We start from the raw sequence: 22,068 nt of genomic DNA on the forward strand, positions 1-22,068 counted from the left end.
TCAGGTAATCATGTAAAGCAGCTGGCTAATTTCCACACAAAAGCGATTCGCCATTAAAGGTAATTATACAAGCATTCAAAACTTGTATTCATTTTATTAGTTTTATTATCACAATAGACCTGTTGCTACTATATTAATTTAATTCATTCATTCAAAAGTTGGAAAAATACCGCGATCAATTTTAGCCGAACAGGCTAAATTAGCTTAACAGCTGAACATGCTAAATAAGATACACAAGGTTCAGAGTTTCAATTAGTTTTGATATATATTTTTTGCGTGCAATTCAAAGTTATTAGTGGTAGGGGCAGCCGATGTATTCTACTATTTATATTTATATCCATATAAAAAATATTGTTATGTTTTGAGCTTTCACACTTCCTGTTTCCTGGAATGGCCACAGGATGTAATTTCCTTCTTTACCGCAGAGTGGCGCTGTGGCCCCGTTCAAATACACGAGTACATCCAAGGCGTCTTTGCGTCACACTTCAGGTAAGGCTAACCTGCTGTAGATAACAATAATAATAACCATTCAGACAATATTTACCTTTAAATTGTGCACAATAGTAACAATGCTGGTTGATGCCAAATAAGTTTTGTTTGCTCACAGTTTATTTTGGGGGTCTAAAATGCAAATGTGGACAAGAAAGGGGATGAAACAAGCATTTTATTTTTTCATCCAAGCAATTTCTGCTTTTGTTATTTGGAGCCGCAGGCATTTATTGTAGCATCATGGGGATTAATGGCCATTCAGTTAGAAGGGAGCCACCTTGAAGACATTTGAAAGACATCTCCCATCTTTATAAACAGCTAATGAAGTCTCACGCACACACACACACACACACACACACACACACACACACACACACACACACACACACACACACACACACACACACACACACACACACACACACACACACACACACACACACACACACACACACACACACATACACACACACACACACACACACACACACACACACACACACACACATTGCATCTTTGTCTTTCTTCTGTTTGTCTTCACCTCGAGACTAATTGTGCAGGGAGGTAAACACAGCAGTCAAGTGGAGAGGACGCTGAGTCAAGCGTGAAGATCAATCTACCTGCGTCAGGTGACTTTGACTGAGGTGGGCTCATTAGGGGCCTAAAAATTCTGGAAGCCTGCCAAGCTCACCTTTTAACGTGTGTGTGTGTGTGTGACAGGGCCAGCACCCACCTGCTCCCAGGTGTCACCATCCAATGTCCATGAAGGGAAAGAGTTTCCACACAGGTATGTTCCGTTTTCACATGCAGTGGATTATTGTAAGTACATGTCAGGATGAGGCAGACACAAATGTCAGACAGGGAAACACTTTTCTAATAATAAATACAAAAAAAAACAGTGTTTCCCACGCATTCATTTATTTGTGGCAGCCCGCCACGAAAGAATTACGTCTGCCACAAATAAAAAAATAAAACATTTTTATTTATTTTTTTTGTCCTGTCCAGCTTCTCAGGCAAATCATATAGTTGATGTAGATGCCCATATAGGCTGTTCAGATTTACTTTACAAAAGAGGATAGAGGATACTTCTCTTGTTGCCTTATTTGTATTTGACCACTACGGTTTTCTATTTATTTGTTACTGACTGTGGCAGGACACCTCTGCCTCTGTTTCACTTTATGTTGCTGGTAAATAATATGGTTGTAGTAGTAGGCTAAAGTTAAATTATTTAGTGTGCACTAATTAAAGGGGCAGAGCTTTAAGAGACATTTTAGCTTTTATATTTTATAAGATGTATTTTTTGTAAGAACCACAATTAATAAATATATTTTCGTGAATAACTTATCGTTCAAATCTGTATATAAATATGTACATAAAGTGTTGTAATTATATTGTAAAATGGATGGATGGATGGACGTTTTAAACAAAACTGTTATTATTAATTAGTAAGTATACATTTTTTGAGCCTTTTTAGAGAAAATCATATCATTGTAGTCAATTATGCAAATTACCCGATGATGTCATGGTGACCACGCCCATAGCCACGCCCCCACCACCACAGGTATCTTGGCAGTTTATGGGAACACTGGAATATGTTAATAAATTATTAGAAAATAGCTAATGACAAAATGCAATAAAATTCATAGTGAATAATGATGGAATAATGAGGAAGACATTTAATTTAATAAAATGCATGATTCCTTTTTTTTTGGCAAGTTTAACTTCATAAATGTTTAACACATTCCCATGGTAGTAAAACAAACCAATTCTGGAATAAAATAATAAATACAATGAATACATAAAATACAATTATTTTCTGTGTCCTTTTGGTCACAAAAATGAGAACTAATTCCTAAGATTGTACAAACCCCAAAACCAGTGAAGTTTGCATGTTGTGTAAATGGTAAATAAAAACAGAATACAATGATTTGCTAATCCTTTTCTACCTATATCCAATTGAATAGACTGCAAAGACAAGATACTTAACGTTCAAACTGGGAAACTTAATTTTTTGCAAATATTAGCTCATTTGCAACATGTTTCAGTGTGGCAAAGTGGCAAAAATGACTGATAAAGTTGAGGAATGCTCATCAAACACTTATTTGGAACATCCCACAGGTGAACAGGCTAATTGGGAACAGGTGGGTGCCATGATTGGGTATAAAAGCAGCTTCAATGAAATGCTCAGTCATTCACAAACAAGGCTGGGGCGAGGGTCACCACTTTGTCAACAACTGCGTGAGCAAATTGTCGAACAGTTTAAGAAGAACATTTCTCAACCAGCTATTGCAAGGAATTTAGGGATTTCACCATCTAAGGTCTGTAATATCATCAAAAGGTTCAGAGAATCTGGAGAAATCACTTCACGTAAACGGCTAAGCCTGTGACAAAAAAGCGACAATTAGTATGTAAAGGATATCACCACATGGGTTCAGGAACACCGCTGTCAGTAACTACAGTTTGTCGCTACATCTGTAAGTGCAAGTTAAAACTCTACATTGCAAAGCTAAAGCCATTTATCAACAACACCCACAAACTCCGCCGGCTTCGCTGGGCCCGAGCACATCTAAGATGGACTGATGCAAAGTGTAAAAGTGTTCTGTGGTCTGACGATTTCACATTTCAAATTGTTTTTGGAAACTGTGGACGTCGTGTCCTCCGGAACAAAAAGGAAAAGAACCATCCGGACTGTTACAGGCGCAAAGTGTAAAAGCCAACATCTGTGATGGTATGGGGGTGTATTAGTGCCCAAGGCATGGGTCACTTATATATCTGTAAAGGCAGCATTAATGCTGAAAGGTACATACAGGTTTTGGAGCAACATATGTTGCCATCCAAGCAACGTCTTTTTCATGGACGCCCCTGCTTATTTCAGCAAGACAATGGCAAGCCACGTGTTACAACAGTGTGGCTTCGTAGTAAAAGAGTGCGGGTACTAGACTGGCCTGCCTGTAGTCCAGACCTGTCTCCCATTGAAAATGTGTGGCGCATTATGAAGTGTAAAGTACGACAACAGAGACTGTTGAACTACTTTAGCTGTACATCAAGCAAGAATGGGAAAGAATTGCACCTGAAAAGCTTCAAAAATGTGTCTCCCGAGTTCCCAAACTTTTACTGAGTGTTGTTAAAAGGAAAGGCCATGTAACACAGTGGTAAAAATGCCCCTGTGACAACCATTACATTCTAAGTTAATGATTATTTGCAAAAAAAAAATTGGTTTCTCAGTTCAAACAATAAATATCTTGTCTTTGCAGTCTATTCCATTGAATATAAGTTGAAAATATATTGCAAATCATTGTATTCTGTTTTTATTTACCATTTACACAACGTGCCATCTTCACTGGATTTGGGTTTTGTATATACAGTATATATATATGTATATATATATATATATATATATATATATATATATATATATATATATATATATCTACGTGTAAACACACTGAGATTAATCATGCAATTTATATATTTATGCGGGCAAAATAAATAGATTATATTGAATGGAATAAATAAATTAATAATACAATTTATTTATTTTTACAGGCAAAATAAATTGCATGATTAATCTTTATAATACAAGCTCTTTTACCTTAACCGTTACATGGTCAATGATCAGTTCAATGCCAATGTCACTACAAAAATTAGTGAGGAGACTCCGACTGCTGTCAATCCAAATTCCATCCTGAAAGAACTTAGGCTAAAACTCTTAACACGTTTTGTGCAAATAAATGACATGCATTCAATTAAAACGTTTAACATGTTCCTTGATTAAACTCTGACAGTAAAACTATGTTTCAGTACAAATATTGGAGTCTTTTTATAAGCACATTTTATTACAAGCGAGTAATCAACTGTGATTAATCATGTTTAGTAAAAAAAAAAAACTATATATATATTAGTATGATTATACAATTATATCAATAACTAGAAGTTAATGTTTCTCATTTAAAGTTTTAACTTGTAAAGTACAGAATGACTGACTTAAATGAACCTCATTCCAATATTAAAGTAGTAGTAAGTTCTTAACAACGATCACAAGGCACACATGTTAATATTTTGGATAGAATACCGACAAAATGTATCATGTTTGTTAATAACAAAAGTTCCGTGGGTGAATAATGTTAACCCGCTATACTGGTAGTTTTTAGCGCTTCCATAGCGAGATATACAGTAAGTTAGGACTTTACACTACTTTATATTAGAAATGGCAACAGCAGAGGATGAATGTCACATAACAAGAAGATAGTGAAAAAGAAGAAGCTTATCGACTACGTCATCGGCACAGACTACAGTGGCAGACCTGCACAAATTTTCAGGACTTATGCAGATCCCAAATACACATCAGCAGGTACCAGAAGGTAAGAAAAGTTAGTTTTGCATAATATTGTGAAACAAAACGCCAGATATGTCTGCTAACGGGTGCCATTTTGCGATCCTTATACACACATCATAATAATACTTGTATCTCTGACTACGGTAGACGTAATGGACCGACAATCCATCAAGCGGTGCGCCTTCAAAGTCGTACTAAAACATTTTGACAGATTTTTGAGTGTCGTGTGTAATGTTCTTTCAATGGAACATTGACAGTTTTGATGTTGTTTACTGGCGTCGTATGGCAGTCTACACGTATCTCTTATGTGTGACTACCATCTACTGGTCACACTTATAATTACACCATGTACCAAACCTGCTCAGTGGCCTTGTGGTTAGAGTGTCCGCCCTGAGATCGGTAGGTCGTGAGTTCAAACCCCGGCCGAGTCATACCAGAGACTATAAAAACGGGACCCATTACCTCCCTGCTTGGCACTCAGCATCAAGGGTTGGAATTGGGGGTTACATCACCAAAATGATTCCCGGGCGCAGCCACCGCCGCTGCTCACTGCTCCCCTCACCTCCCAGGGGTGAACAAGGGGATGGGTCAAATGCAGAGTAATTTCACCACACCTAGTGTGTGTGTGGCAATCATTGGTACTTCAACTTTTAAATACAATTGCTTTGAGGTCGGTAAGCACAACCAGAATTATTCCGTACATTAGGCACACCGGGTTATAAGGCGCATTGTCGATTTTTGAGAAAATGAAAGGATTTTTAGTGCGCCTTATAGTCGGAAAAGTACAGTATTTGCAATTTTTATTGAAACATTTTTTCACAATTTTTAGAATATGTATTTTTATAAATCTGAACAAATTCTGTGAATTTTAAGGGCTGTATTTTATGGATTTATTTGTAAATATTCCTTCTAGCCGTCCAGCTATTCCAGCTCTTTAATGAAACTATGAATTTATATTCAGCCAAACAACTTTTGCATCCATTTTGGCTGCCGTCACCTGTTTGTTCATGGAAAAAAGTTTTTAATTTAAAGCTGAAAGAGCGAGAGAGAGGCGGGGAAGAAAAAAAAAAAGATCTACCCAAGCACAAAATAAAAATGCTGAGGCTCATTTGTGACTGAAAGTTGGAGGTGTGTGGGGTGACTCGTGAAGGAAACGCACTCTGTCAAACTTGGCCTGCTCCTTCTGCATTAAACATCACGCAAAACCATCCACTTTCCTTTTTGGAACATGCACAAAAAAATATTACCCTTTCCCCCCCCCCGTTTCCCACCCTACCCTCTCTCTCTCTGCGGGTCCCTGATAGGTCCAATCTCCAGTGGCTATGTTCAAAACACTGGGCCAGAATAGCACAGGCCCTGGGTAGATAAATATTTATGGGGTGCGTCTTACCACAGAGGAGAAGTAGAAATAGTGTGTTTCCAAGGTGAGCAAAACAAACAACTTCAAAGGAATTTAAATGCACGCCATGTAAATTTCCACGCCGCTAGCTAGATTAGCGATGGTGACTGTCAGGGGAGCTTTCAATGACCTGATTATGGGGTCTTTGCGCGCAAAACAATGCGTGCATGTGAGATTTGCAGGTATCAAGCGGTGTCGGGCGCCAATCAAGGCGGCGGCTCCATTATGTATTGATCAGCCCTGCTAATGGGGGGGTGGGGGGGGACGGTTGACGACCCCCTGGGGTCTCATTTATTTCCTGCTAATTCAGCTGTATGCGGGATTAGTGCCTCATTTTGGTTATCAAAACGTGAATGTCGTGAATCTCCTGCACGGGTGTAGTGCGTTTTGGGACCGGGGGTGGAGTATTCTGCGGGTGCACCCCGTTTGATGTGAACGCTAATCATCACGCTTGAAGTCGTGGCAATTAGCCGGAGTCCAGCATCATTTGACATTGAATGTTCCGGATAGGCATAGTTAGCAGTTGGGCCGAGGCCCTCGCTATATGCCAAGTGTATGTCAAAAATAAATGAATGACAGGGTCCTCCATATTCAATTTGACTGCAAATGTATTCCTAGCCCACTCCTGCTCCGTCTTTGGCAGTGGTGTGCCATCAGGGTCAGCAAGGTCTTCTCTGGTGGCCTAACAACCAGAAATCATGATCATAATCATTATTTTACTTTCCTTCAATATCTAAAAGTATTCATATTCTCTTTGTCATATTATGCTCCTTCCAATGATGTTGTTTTTAGTTTAGAGTTTGTATCCAATCAGAATTCAGCTCGCTTATGTTGCCATCCTGTACCAAATCTGCCTTCAGAATCAACAATGCACTGTAAGTGAATGGACACATACAGTTGATAGACAATTACGATAGAAAATCAGGTCACAAGTTGTTGTCATAATGCCTTCTAGCTGGCCTAACGCTGTGATTGGATACTCACTTGGGACTCCCAAGTGAGTATCCAATCACAAGTTGCAAAAACAGGAAGTGGCACCGGAGCCACAGAAAACTCACCCGGTACAATAACCACAAAGATAAAGTGTTTGTTTCACCGCGAGTAATCCGCTGTGGACAGACGGAGCCAAGCAATGCAGGTTTAGCGGGCGGTCCGCGCTCCCGCCAAGGAAATACATTTTTGGCAGGCAATCACAGTTTAGACTTAGACTTCCTTTTATTGTCATTACAATTTGAACTTTACAGTACAGATAAGAACAACATTTTGTTGCATTAGCTCATGGTAGTCGACACAACATTTCCCCGCCACTTTTACACGAATCAACCGACTACAAGACTACCACTGGCTTATACGGCGTCGGATGGGTGCTACAAATTGTGAGTTCAAATATTGTATTTCCTTATTTTTTCATGTTTCATTTGTTTTATACAATTCTTTGTAATTTTGACAGTACCACGTAAGATGTGTTTTAATTGCTGAAGCGGGTTTATTGAATGTTAAATGCGCCGAAAAATAGACCCTTTTGTACACTGTTGAGGGGATTCAATGCACAATAGCATGCAAGTGGGTTTCTGTATAGCAGGGGTCACCAACCTTTTTGAAACCAAGAGCTACTTCTTGGGTACTGATTAATGCGAAGGGCTACCAGTTTGATACACACTTAAATAAATTGCCAGAAATAGCCAATTTGCTCAATTTACCTTTAACTCTATGTTATTATTAATAATTAATGATATTTACACTTAATTGAACGGTTTAAAAGAGGAGAAAACACGAAAAAAATGACAATTAAATTTTGAAATATAGTTTATCTTCAGTTTCGACTCTTTAAAATTCAAAATTCAACGGAAAAAAAGAAGAGAAAAACTAGCTAATTCGAATGTTTTTGAAAAAATTAAAAAAATAATTTATGGAACATCATTAGTATTTTTTCCTGATTAAGATTAATTTTAGAATTTTGATGACATGTTTTAAATAGGTTAAAATCCAATCTGCACTTTGTAAGAATATATAACAAATTGGACCAAGCTATATTTCTAACAAAGACAAATCATTATTTCTTCTAGATTTTCCAGAACAAAAAATTGAAAAGAAATTCTTAAGACTTTGAAATAAGATTTAAATTTGATTCTAAAGATTTTGTAGATTAGCCAGAATATTTTTTTTTAATTTTAATCATAATAAGTTTGAAGAAATATTTCACAAATATTCTTCGTCGAAAAAACAGAAGCTAAAATGAAGAATTAAATTAAAATGTATGTATTATTCTTTACAATAAAAATTTTTTTTTTACTTGAACATTGATTTAAATTGTCAGGAAAGAAGAGGAAGGAATTTAAAAGGTAAAAAGGTATATGTGTTTAAAAATCCTGAAATCATTTTTAAAGTTGTATTTTTTTCTATAAAATTGTCTTTCTGAAAGTTATAAGAAGCAAAGTAAAAAAATTAATGAAATTATTTAAACAAGTGAAGACCAAGTCTTTAAAATATTTTCTTGGATTTTCAAATTCTATTTGAGTTTTGTCTCTCTTAGAAATAATAATGTCGGGCAAAGTGAGACCAGCTTGCTAGTAAATAAATAAAATTTAAAAAATGGAGGCAGCTCACTGGTAAGTGCTGCTATTTGAGCTATTTTTAGAACAGGCCAGCAGGCTACTCATCTGGTCCTTACGGGCTACCTGGTGCCCGCGGGCACCACGTTGGTGACCCCTGCTGTATAGTATCTCCAGCCGTGTCCTTGTGGTGACATAAATGACGCTATTTTGAGAGGTTAAGTAGGACATCACTGAAGGCCTAGGTGAGAAACGCACGGCCCGCCACTCGTCACTGGTAAGGCAATAATGGCAAATTTCTGTCACTGCCCCCAGTGGCACGTAGCGTTAATGCTGCTCTTATAAGGCAGTAGTACTGGGTTCAATTTCAGGTCGAAGGTTCACAATTTTATATTAAATGGGGTGTTATGGGCCTGCTGCAAGACAACCAGCCCATATTGATATTGTTTGGACTCCTCGACCTTATTCTGCCGCGTTTAACGAACCTCAATATATCTTATATCGTTGGAAAGTAGGGATGTCCGATAATATCGGCCGATAAATGCTTTAAAATGTAATATCGGAAATTATCGGTATCGGTTTCAAAATTATCGGTATCGGTTTCAAAAAGTAAAATGTATGACTTTTTAAAACGCCGCTGTGTACACGGACGTAGGGAGAAGTACAGAGCGCCAATAAACCTTGAAGGCACTGCCTTTGCGTGCCGGCCCAGTCACATAATATCTACGGCTTTTCACACACACAAGTGAACGCAAGGCATACTTGGTCAACAGCCATACAGGTCACACTGAGGGCGGACGTATAAACAACTTTAACACTGTTACAAATATGCGCCACGCTGTGAACCCACACCAAACAAGAATGACAAACACATTTCGGGAGAACATCCGCACCGTAACACAACATAAACGCAACAGGACAAATACCCAGAACCCCTTGCAGCACTAACTCTTCCGGGACACTACAATATACACCCCCCGCTACCCCCCCTCCAACTCAACCCCGCCCCCCCAACCATTTCAACCTCCTCATGCTCTCTCAGGGAGAGCACGTCCCAAATTCCAAGCTGCTGTTTTGAGGCATGTTAAAAGAAATAATGCACTTTTTGACTTCAATAATAAATATGGCAGTGCCATGTTGGCATTTTTTTCCATAACTTGAGTTGATTTATTTTGGAAAACCTTGTTACATTGTTTAATGCATCCAGCGGGGCATCACAACAAAATTAGGCATAATAATGTGTTAATTCCACGACTGTATGTATCGGTATCGGTTGATATCGGAATCAGTAATTAAGAATTGGACAATATCGGAATATCTGATATCGGCAAAAAAGCCATTATCCGACATCTCTATTGGAAAGGTCTCGATGGTGGCTACAGCGGTACTTCATTTTTGGAACCTTTCATGTTCTCATGTTCACATTCTAGTGTTAGTATGCTAACGTTTTATGCTAGCTTTTTTTTTTTTTTAGCTCATTTTGTCTGTTTAAACCTAAAAAAGTTGGCTTTTGATACCTGAGACCATCTTAGAAGTATGTTTAGTTATCCAATGTTAGCATGATAATGTTTTATGCTAGTGTTATGACTAATTGTTTTCCCAAAATCTAAAAATCTTTCATTTTGATACTTGACACCATCTTAGAAATATGTTAAGTTATCCTATGTTAGCATGATCATGTTTATGCTAGTGTTATGACTAATTGTTTTCCTTAAAACCTAAAAATCTTTGATTTTGATACTTGGTGTGATCTTAAAAGTATGCTAACTTTTCCAATGTTATCATGCTAATGTTAGCATGCTAACATCTTATGCCAGTATTTTAGCTAATTATATTTTGGCCATTTGAATCTACAATCCATCCATCCATTTTCTACTGCTTGTCCCTTAATCATGGATTTTACATTTTTGCACCATCTTAGAAGTAAGCTAGCATGGTGACATTAGCATGCTAACATTTAATGCTAGCATTTTAGCTAATTTTGATCATTTAAATCTAAAACTCATTGAGTTTGATACTTGTCTACATCTTGCAAGTATGTTAACTGTTTTGATTGATTGACTGAGACTTTTATTAGTAGGTTGCACAGTGAAGTACATATTCCGTACAATTGACCACTAAATGGTAACACCCGAATAAGTGTTTCAACTTGTTTAAGTCGGGGTCCACTTAAATTGATTCATGATGCAGATATATACTATCATATATACTATCATCATAATACAGTCATCACACAAGATAATCACATTGAATTATTTACATTATTTACAATCATTATTAACAAGCTAACGTTAACATGCTAACATTCTATGCTAGGTTGTTAGCTTAATCAACCACAAGCCAGAGGTTCACAGCACAGATAGCAGGCCCATCCAATTTTTATCTGGGGAATTTCCCAGTTTTGCGCTAAAACACTTAGTTATGGAACACAGTTTTTTCCCATTAATTGATATCAGTACAAAACATGCATCAAATTGAATAAAAAATGTATTAAAAAAGTTTAAAATATATTAGTATAATTATAGATCAACCGATTCTGCTTAGGTCCCCAATTTATCCAGGGGCTGCCCTCAGTTGGGCATTTAAAATATAAGTGGTAGCTACCTCCGCATGCCTTTTTAAAATGTGCAAAGCTAATAATGATAGGCAAAACTGGAAAGATAAGTGAAACTTTCAAAGTAAAAGGTCTCAAAATAGGAGTCTGTCTAAACATGGATAATTCTTAACCGGTAGGGTTTTGGAACTTTTCATATTCAACAACCACAACCTAAGATATTTTCAATATTTATTTGAGATCTCAACTAACATTCCATCACAGAGGAGTAAGGCTTTGCTGCTAACAGAAAGAAGGAAGAAGAAGCAAGAACGATCAAGAGAGTGTTAGAGAGAGACAAAGAAAATCTTGCAGATCTTTAGAAACACTTTAGGAATGTAAGAGAGAGAGGAGGGGTTGGGCGAAGTGTTTTGTTTTGGGGAAAGGAAGAATGAGCAAAACAGATTTTAAAGGCCTACTGAAATGATTTTTTAAAATTTAAACGGGAATAGCAGATCCATTCTATGTGTCATACTTGATCATTTCGCGATATTGCCATATTTTTGCTGAAAGGATTTAGTAGAGAAAATCGACGATAAAGTTCGCAACTTTTGCTCGCTGATAAAAAAAAAAGCCTTGCCTGTAGCGGAAGTAGCGTGACGTGACAGGAGCTAGTATTCCTCACAATTCCCCGTTGTTTACAATGGAGCGAGAGAGATTCGGACCGAGAAAGTGATGATTACCCCATTAATTTGAGCGAGGATGAAAGATTCGTAGATGAGGAACGTTACAGTGAAGGACTTGAGAGGCAGTGATGGACGTATCTTTTTTCGCTCTGACCGTAACTTAGGTACAAGCTGGCTCATTGGATTCCACACTCTCCTTTTTCTATTGTGGATCACAGATTTGTATTTTAAACCACCTCGGATACTATATCCTTTTGAAAATGAGAGTCGAGAACGCGAAATGGACATTCAGTGCCTTTTATCTCCACGACAATACATCGGCGAAATGCTTTAGCTACGAGCTAACGTGATAGCATCGTGCTTTAACTGCTTATAGAAACAAAAGAAATAAAGCCCTGACTGGAAGGATAGATAGAAAATCAACAATACTATTAAACCGTGGACATGTAAATACACGGTTAATGCTTTCCAGGCTGGCGAAGGTTAACAATGCTGTTGCTAACGACGCCATTGAAGCTAACTTAGCAACGGGACCTCACAGAGCTATGCTAAAAACATTAGCTCTCCACCTACGCCAGCCAGCCCTCATCTACTCATCAACACCCGTGCTCACCTGCGTTCCAGCGATCGGCAGAAGGACGAAGGACTTCACCCGATGCGTTTGGCGGCCCGGAGATGTAGGAAGTCAAGGTGAGGTCGGCGGCTAGCGCGGCTAGCGCAGCTAGCGCTCCAACAAAGTCCTCCTGGTTGTGTTGCTGTAGTCCGCTGCTAATACACCGATCCCACCTACAACTGTCTTCTTTGCAGCCTTCATTGTTCATTAAACAAATTGCAAAAGATGTCCAGAATACTGTGGAATTATGAAATGAAAACAGAGCTTTTTGTATAGGATTCTACGGGTACCATAACTTCCGTTACTCTGACTTCGTCACGCGCATACGTCATCATACCGCGACGTTTCAGCCGGATATTTCCCGGGAAGCTTTAAATGTCACTTTATAAGTTAACCCGGCCGTATTGGCATGTGTTGCAATGTTAAGATTTCATCATTGATATATAAACTATCAGACTGCGTGGTCGCTAGTAGTGGCTTTCAGTAGGCCTTTAACTGATTGTGGTATTAGCAAAACAGAAATGTTTTAATTATTCATTGGTAAGACCATATCAATCACAAAATAAACATATTTTAGGAGTAACCTTTGACCAAAAGACAAATACATAATACATTAGTGATCTTCGACATCACAACAGTCTTTATCTCAGGCTCTGGGATGTGTGGGGGTTTAGGGTGTAAGAAGAACTGAGAGGAGCCATCTCCGCTGTGCTCTAGGAATTTAGCAGGGCTATAAAAGTGCCTTATATTAGGACACAAAAAACAAGCCAATACAGTGAAGAGAAGCATTACAACATAAATCACATGTGGACTTCTACTTGGACTAACATTGTTAGACAATAAATGACCAGAATATTAATTTTGCCACAACTCTAGTGCCAGATCTATTTGTGGCGGGCCAGGACAAATAAAAGAATGCATGGACAACACTGATATGTGTGCTATACTGTATGTGTGTTAAGTAGTGTTTGAATAGTAGCCCCTTCCTCATCCCCCTTCTACTAAGGAGGCTTCATCCCGACTCCCTTGGAAAGAGAGACTCCCTGCCACTCGCTCTCATCGCCATTTCCGCTGCATCCCAAGGACACTGTTGTGATTGACGGGGCTTAATGTGTATCTTGCCAGAATTGGATTTGATCCTGGGGGCTCTGCCACGGGGCCCTATGTTAGATTTACGCCGCCCCCCCCCCGTCCCCGCCACCCCATCTCCTCCCAACAGCCGTCATCCCCGCTAGAAGCTCCTATCTTTACCCTCCCTTTCGCTGTCAAACAAATAGAAACAGAATTGCCTCGTCTGTGGCGGCTGGGCTTGTTGCATCGTGGCGAGGAGATCATGCGTGGATCTGTGTCGCTGAGTGCCCGTCTGGAAATGTAGGAGAGGATTTGTGGAGAGACGTTGGGACTTCTTGTTTTGATACCTTTCACTTTTTTACCATGTACAGCTGTGTTTACCTGCAATGGGGTTATTTCATGCTGTTGGCTGTTTGGCTTTTCCACCTACGTAACACCAGGTGGCAGTGTGAGCTCATTTCTGAAAAATTTCAGTGGTTGGCCTATATTCCCTTATTCCAAAATAAGGTAACTGCAGGTAGATCGTGACGACATAGCTACGACTCTAATAGCGAGGCAACTCTCGTAAACGACTCTTGTAAACTAGTTGCAATTGCTCGTTTCTTGTAAACGACATCTGTAAGCCCGTTACCATAGCTCGTTTCTTGTAAACAACCTCTGTAAACTAGTTACCAGTGCTCGTTTTTCGTAAATAACGCTTGTAAACTAGTTACCATTGCTCGTTTCTTGTAAACAACTACTGTAAACTAGTTACCATTGCCCGTTTCTTGTAAATAACTCTTGTTAATTAGTTACCATTGCTCGTTTCTTGTAAATAACTCTTTTAAACTAGTTACCGTTGCTTGTTTCATACAAACAACTTCTGTAAACGTGTTAACATTGCTTGTTTTTTTGTAAACGACTTTTGTAAACTAGTTACCATTGCTCGTTTCTTGTAAATAACTCTTGTAAACTAGTAACCATTGCTTGTTTATTGTAAACAACTTTTGTAAACTAGTTACTATTGCTCGTTTCTTGTAAAAAAACAAACTATTGTAAACTTGTTACCATTGCTTGTTTCTTGTAAACAACTTCTGGAAACCCATTACTATTGCTTGTTTTTTTTAAACTACTTTTGTCAACTAGTTAGCATTGCTTGTTTTTTTGTAAAAAAAAAGAAATTGTAAACTAGTTACTATTGCTCGTTTCTTGTAAACGACGTCTGTAAGCCCGTTACCATAGCTCGTTTCTTGTAAACAACCTCTGTAAGCTAGTTACCAGTGCTCGTTTTTCGTAAATAACGCTTGTAAACTAGTTACCATTGCTCGTTTCTTGTAAAAAACTACTGTAAACTAGTTACCATTGCCCGTTTCTTGCAAATAACTCTTGTTAATTAGTTACCATTGCTCGTTTCTTGTAAATAACTCTTTTAAACTAGTTACCGTTGCTTGTTTCATACAAACAACTTCTGTAAACGTGTTAACATTGCTTGTTTTTTTGTAAACGACTTTTGTAAACTAGTTACCATTGCTCGTTTCTTGTAAATAACTCTTGTAAACTGGTAACCATTGCTTGTTTCTTGTAAACAACTTTTGTAAACTAGTTACTATTGCTCGTTTCTTGTAAAAAAAACAACTATTGTAAACTTGTTACCATCGCTTGTTTCTTGTAAACAACTTCTGGAAACCCATTACTATTGCTTGTTTTTTTTAAACTACTTTTGTCAACTAGTTAGCATTGCTTGTTTTTTTGTAAAAAAAATAAATTGTAAACTAGTTACTATTGCTCGTTTCTTGTAACAAAAAACTCTTGTAAACTAGTTACCATTCCTTGTTTCTTGTAAATAACCCTTGTAAACTAGTTGCCATTGCTCGTTTCTTGTGAATACCTCTTGTAAACTATTTACCATTGCTCGTTTCTTGTGAACAATTATTGTAAACTAGATACCATTGCTCATTTCTTGTGAACAACTCTTGTAAACTAGTTGCCATTGCTAGTTTCTTGTAAATACTTCTTATAAGCTAGTTACATTGCTCTTTTTTGTAAATAATAATACTTGCCATAGCTTGTTTTCTTGTGAACAACTTCTGTAGTTATCATTGCTCATTTTTGATAACTCGTAAAATGTCAAGGTTCCCCGGTTCTTGTAAAAATAATCTTGTAAAAAGTTAACATTGCTCGTTTCTTATGAACTACTCTTAATTTCTTGTGAACGACTCTTGTAAACATGTTACCGTTGCTTATTTATTATGAACAACTCATGATCTATTTACCAATGCTTGTTTCTTGTAACAACTCATGTAAAGTAGTTTTCACTGCTCATTTCTTGTAAACAACTGACGTAAACATTTACCATCGCTCGTTTTTTTATGTACGACTCCTGTAAACTGTTTGCCATTGCTTATTTCTTGTCAACAACTTTTATAAACTAGTTACCATTGCTTGTTTCTTGTAACAAGTTTTGTAAAATAGTTACCAATGCTATTCTCTTGTAAACAACTCTTGTAAAACATTTCCATTGCTCATTTATTGTAAGCGACTCCAGTAAACCCTGCGCGTTTCCTCTAAAACAACTCTTATTTTGTTGTAAATGACTATTGCAGACATTTACCATTGCTCATTTCTTGTGAATGCCCCGTAAAAAGCTACCATTGCTCGAATTTTACTATCATGTGAACTACTCCTCTAAACTAGTTATCAATGATCGTTTCTTGTTACAACTCTTGTAAAACAGTTACCAATGATCGTTTCTTGTAAACAACTCTTATTTTCTTTGAAATTACTTTTCCAATGATCATTTCTTTTGAGCAATTTGTTAAAAGTTACAATTGCTCGTTTCTTGCGAACAACTCTTATTTTCTGGTGAATGAGTATTGTAAAATAGTTACCATTGTTTCTTTCTTGTGAACAACTACTGTAAACACAATGACATTGTTTGTGTCTTGTAAACGACTCCTGTAAACTAGTAACTGTTGCTAGTTTCTCGTAAAAGACCCTGGTAAAAAGTTACCAATGCTCATTTCCTTTAAAAAACTTTTAACTTCTTGGAAATGACTCTAGTAAAAAGTTACCAATGCTCATTTCTTTCAAGTAACTTGTAAAAAAAATCACAGTTGCTCCTTTCTTGAAAAGAACTGTCGTAACCACCGCTTGTTTTTTCCCTACAACTCTTGTAAACCAGTGACCGGTGCTCGTTTCTTTTGAGTACCTTCTAAAAAATCCCAATCGCTAGTTTTTCTTGTAATGGACTCCTGTAAAAAATTATTGTTGCTCGTTTTTTGTGTTTCAAATACATTTCTGTGGGAAAACACATGATAGATTTTAAGAAATATGTTCTATATGAATTCACTTATATTATTGATACACATTGATCATAATAATTAGGGCTGTGAATCTTTGGGTGTCCCACGATTCGATTCAATATCGATTCTTGGGGTCACGATTCGATTCAAAATCGATTTTTTTTTTTTCAATTCAACACGATTCTCGATTCAAAAACGATTTTTTCCCGATTCAAAAGGATTCTCTATTCATTCAATACATAGATTTCAGCAGGATCTACCCCAGTCTGCTGACATGCAAGCAGAGTAGTAGATTTTTGTAAAAAGCTTTTATAATTGTAAAGGACAATGTTTTATTAACTGATTGCAATAATGTAAATTTGTTTTAACAATTAAATGAACCAAAAATATGACTTATTTTATCTTTGTGAAAATATTGGACACAGTGTGTTGTCAAGCTTATGAGATGCGATGCAAGTGTAAGCCACTGTGACACTATTGTTCTTTTATTTTTATAAATGTCTAATGATAATGTCAATGAGGGATTTTTAATCACTGCTATAGATAGATAGATAGATAGATAGATAGATAGTACTTTATTGATTCCTTCAGGAGAGTTCCCTCAGGAAAATTTAATTTCCAGCAGCAGTGTACAAAATTGTAAAAAGTAAATAATGGGGGTATAAATGGAGACAAAATATTACAATAGAATAAAAATAAAAAGCAACGATGAGAATAAAAATATAACAGTAAAAAAGAATATAACAAGAGAAACTAGGCAGTAGTGACCATGTTATGAAAAAGTATTTCACTGTTATTGTTTTGCATCCCCTGTCATCCTAGTACCCCCCCCCCTCCCCCCCAGAGGGGAGTTGTACAGTCTAATGGCGTGCTATGTTGAAATTGTAACTAATATTGATGCTGTTGTTGATAATATTCATTTTTGTTTCACTACTTTTGGTTTATTCTGTGTCGTGTTTGTGTCTCCTCTCAATTGCTCTGTTTATTGCAGTTCTGAGTGTTGCTGGGTCGGGTTTGGTTTTGGAATTGGATTGCATTGTTATGGTATTGCTGTGTATTGTTTTGTTGGATTGATTCATTAAAAAAAAAAAAAAAAAAGTTCAACAAAAAAATAAAAAAATTTTTTTTTAAAAATTAAAATCAATTCTGAATCGCACAACGTGAGAATTGCGATTCAAATAAATTTTTTCCCACACCCCTAATAATAATGTAGTTGTTCCTCATGTAAATTAGTTTTGTAAAATTTTTACTATTGCACATTTTAAATACATTTTCTTGGGAAAATTCATCACAATACATCGTCTTCATTACCATTCAAATGTTTGTACACACTCCCATGCTATTGAATGAGAAGATGTGTTCAAACTTTTGATTACTATTTTATTTTAGTGCGTTTGGGTCTGAGAGAGAAACACAATTTGGTTATTACACTGAAAAATACTGCTGCTGCACATGATCACACCTATGTCTATGCTGCCGCCGCACATGGTGTTATTAATGTCTATAAAGTCCTGATCAATGGTGGCACGGCGTAGTGCTGGCTTTAGCTGTCAGAATCAACATAAAGAGATCACCTCACATCCCCGAGCTGCCATCAATTCTTGAGCCGCCACCGCCGCCGTAAAGATACACCATTAGCTAGCCGTCATTGTGATACCATTCAACATTCCTATATGAATAAGGGCCCCTTCTCCTTGGCCTTTTAGATAGCGGACTTGTCTGGCACACACATCTGCGGCGGTAACATCCTTTAAAACAAGCGGCGAGGCCCGCCGTTGCGGCTTATTCATCTGGTGGAGGACGGACATTACCTCGCCGTCTCACCTTATCTCTCCCTCGCGGCGAGGGAAGCAAATGCAAGACAGATTCCTATTTCGCCCGAGAGAGGAAACAATGGCTTTCAATCTTGTTTGTGTCCACAAGTGTGAATGTGAGGGAGCACACGCAAACACACACACACACACACACACGCACTGCAGGACACCATATGGTGTTTGCAATAAAATAGGCTGCTATATTCTATACATGTTGCCTTAATAATAGCAATGATATGGCTCTTGAACTGTACAATACTACAATTACAATTTTATTTATTGCTATGAAGCAGAAAACACCAAATTATTGTCTTTTTGTATTTGATCTTGTAAGATGACATGTGTTGTCTCTAGCAAGGAAGCTATAGTTTATTTACCCACCGGCTGTAAATGTATACCTTATATGTGACAATCCTACAGAAAAGGTTCACACAGCATATGCATTGGCAGAGTACAACTGTTTGAACCATCTCAGTATATTTACCTGAAATGGTCATTTCTCCCTCTTCGTCATGTTGTTTTCTGAGACTGTACCACTCCAAGCCTGTAGGTGGCTGTAATGCACAGACACTGAATCATTTTCCACCTATGTAACTTCATCAAATATAATCAGGACTAGGTATATATTCCAAGTAGGAATATATAACAATTTGATCTAATTCTGATTCCTGGGGTGACAAATCTGATTCAGGATCGATTATCTGTTCAACACAATTCTCGATTTAAAACGATTCTCGCAATGTATTATTTGGTATATCAATTACAATGCAACTTTTTCAAAACAACAGATTTAGAATCGGATTAAATACGAATCATGATTCGGATGTAAGTAAAGGAAAATTGTGCACTCCTAATACCGAGAACCAGTATTTTTTGGTACCGGTTCCTAATTGGGTCGGTCGTGGAAGACTGTTAAGATTCTGGACAAATGATACGGCTATTGGTATTTTTTTCAACCATGTGACCATTGTAATTATGACACGCTGTCACGTTCACTTTAGGTGCCGCTGCTTTGCATAAAAAAAGACTCGGTGGACTCTGATAAGCAGCTCGAAATAATCACAAATAAGGAAGCAACACCAAACAAAAACAAAAGTTTGTAACAACAACATTTCTTCTTCAAAAGTCCCTCAAAGTCACGCATGCTAATACGATTTGGTGTCAGTTTGAAGTGAACGTGCTTTACTCACGACCAACCGCCGCTACCGCGCTTTATCAACAGTCCTCGTAATCAAATAATCCACAGACCAATATTAATCCACTTAAGAAAGTCAACAATTTGAATACTATAATAATCCATAAATTTGCTCTGAAGCGAGATAGCAGTAGACCTGTCAAAGTCTGTCGTTACTCCATCGAGCCGTGTTTGTGTGGCATCAAAACACACCTTGCTTAAATGCACGCCCACCGAACATGCTCATTTATTGTATTGATTTATATGATATATGTCATGTCATATATTGTGTAAAAGGTATATGCTCGGCACATGAATGCTATACATAAATATTATTTCCAGATGAGTGTAATTGTAATGAATAGAAAGACAGTGATGGATCTGTGTGCTCTTTACAGAAGATGACATAACTGCATCGCAACATAGTTGACTTGTTTAAGACTTAAAAAGCCATTGTTGGTAAAATACTTCCCTGCTGTGAGATGTTACGTGATGTTGGTGATGCGCTAACAAGAATAGAGATTGAACTTTTAAAAAAAAAAAATATTTATTTACACTATAAGAGTACCGATTAATACTAGTATGGACAAGGAATAGCGATATGGCATACTTGCCAACCCTCCCGTTTTTAGCGGGAGAATCCCGATATTCAGCGCCTCTCCCGACAACCTCCCGGCAGAGATTTTCTCCCGACAAACTCCCGGTATTCAGCCGGAGCTGGAGGCCACGCCCCCTCCAGCTCAATGCGGACCTGAGACTGAGTGGGGACAGCCTGTTCTCACGTCCGCTTTCCCACAAAATAAACAGCTTGCCTGCCCAAAGACGTCATAACATCTAGGGCTTTTATAGAGTGCACAACTGCGCACACAACAAGGAGACGAAGCAGAAGAACGAGGAAATTACAGACATGGCGGCCGAAATGATATACTCATCATGAACGGAGAAGTTAAACAGGACAATACTGCCATCTAATGGATAGCCACTGGAACACTGAAATTCAAGTATTTTATTTTTCTTTCTATGTAAATAAAAAAAATAAAAAAATAGAAATATATATATAGCTAGAATTCACTGAAAGTCAAGTATTTCATACATATATATATATATATATATATATATATATATATATATATATATATATATATGTATGTATGTATGTATGTATGTATGTATGTATGTATGTATGTATGTATATATATACATATATGTATGTGTGGGAAAAAATCACAAGACTATTTCATCTCTACAGGCCTGTTTCATGAGGGGTTTCCTCAATCCTCAGGAGATTTTCTATATATATATATATATATATATATATATATATATATATATATATATATATATATATATATATATATATATATATATATATATATATATATATATATATATATATATATATATGTGTCTTAATTAGATTATCCAAAAAATAGTGCTCGATACCGTGGTAGAGCGTAATATGTATGTGTGGGGAAAAAATCACAAGACTATTTCATCTCTACAGGCCTGTTTCATGAGGGGTTTTCCTCAATCCTCAGGAGATTTTAATGGAAGCATTCACATACCATGGTTTATATAGGGCACAGAGCGGGTGGGTACAGGCAGGCGTGGGGGCGTGGTGATTGACTCATGTGTTACCTAGGAGGTGTTTCCTTCTGTGACGGCATGCTGATACAATTTCGCTGCGCTTGTTGAGGGATGACAACTCTGGGCGGTATATGATAAACAGTTTCTCTTTTAAGCATAGGTTGCATCTTTTGTTACCACTGTTGTAAGGTGTGCTGGATGCAAGAATTTGCCATGTTATAGAGTATTCAACATTGTCTTTGAGATTCCAAATGTGTTTACTGAGTTCTGTAGTGTTCCGGGGTCTTTTGCATCTGAAAGAAGCCTTGTGATTGTTCCATCTGGTTTTGAATTCTCCCTCAGTTAATCCTACGTATGTGTCGGATGTGTTAATGTCCTTGCGTATTACCTTTGCTTGGTAAACAACTGATGATTGTAAGCACCCCCCGTTGAGAGGGCAATCAGGTTTCTTGCGGCAGTTACAGTCTTTGTTGATTTTGGAGTCGTTCTGCCTGGTGGTGGGCGGCTCCTTTTCAATTGCTTTATTGTGGTTT

At 37.4% G+C, this 22,068-nt stretch overlaps 1 long non-coding RNA gene across 2 annotated transcripts in view; it reads left to right on the forward strand.

Moving 5' to 3' along the window:
* Position 1: 1 nt before the first annotated feature.
* LOC133662658 (uncharacterized) overlaps positions 2-22,068 on the forward strand; it is a 67,581-nt gene continuing 45,514 nt past the window's right edge. The window contains exons 1-5 of one of the 2 annotated variants that reach the window (XR_009828132.1): positions 2-59; positions 426-489; positions 1,050-1,118; positions 1,210-1,276; positions 13,615-13,732. This is a non-coding gene — a long non-coding RNA (uncharacterized LOC133662658). Of the gene's footprint in view, positions 60-425; positions 490-1,049; positions 1,119-1,209; positions 1,277-13,614; positions 13,733-22,068 lie in introns of those variants that run through there. The other variant, XR_009828131.1, reaches the window with a different exon arrangement.

The sequence above is a fragment of the Entelurus aequoreus genome, linkage group LG12, assembly GCF_033978785.1.
Source record: "Entelurus aequoreus isolate RoL-2023_Sb linkage group LG12, RoL_Eaeq_v1.1, whole genome shotgun sequence".
NCBI classification, from domain to species: domain Eukaryota; kingdom Metazoa; phylum Chordata; class Actinopteri; order Syngnathiformes; family Syngnathidae; genus Entelurus; species Entelurus aequoreus.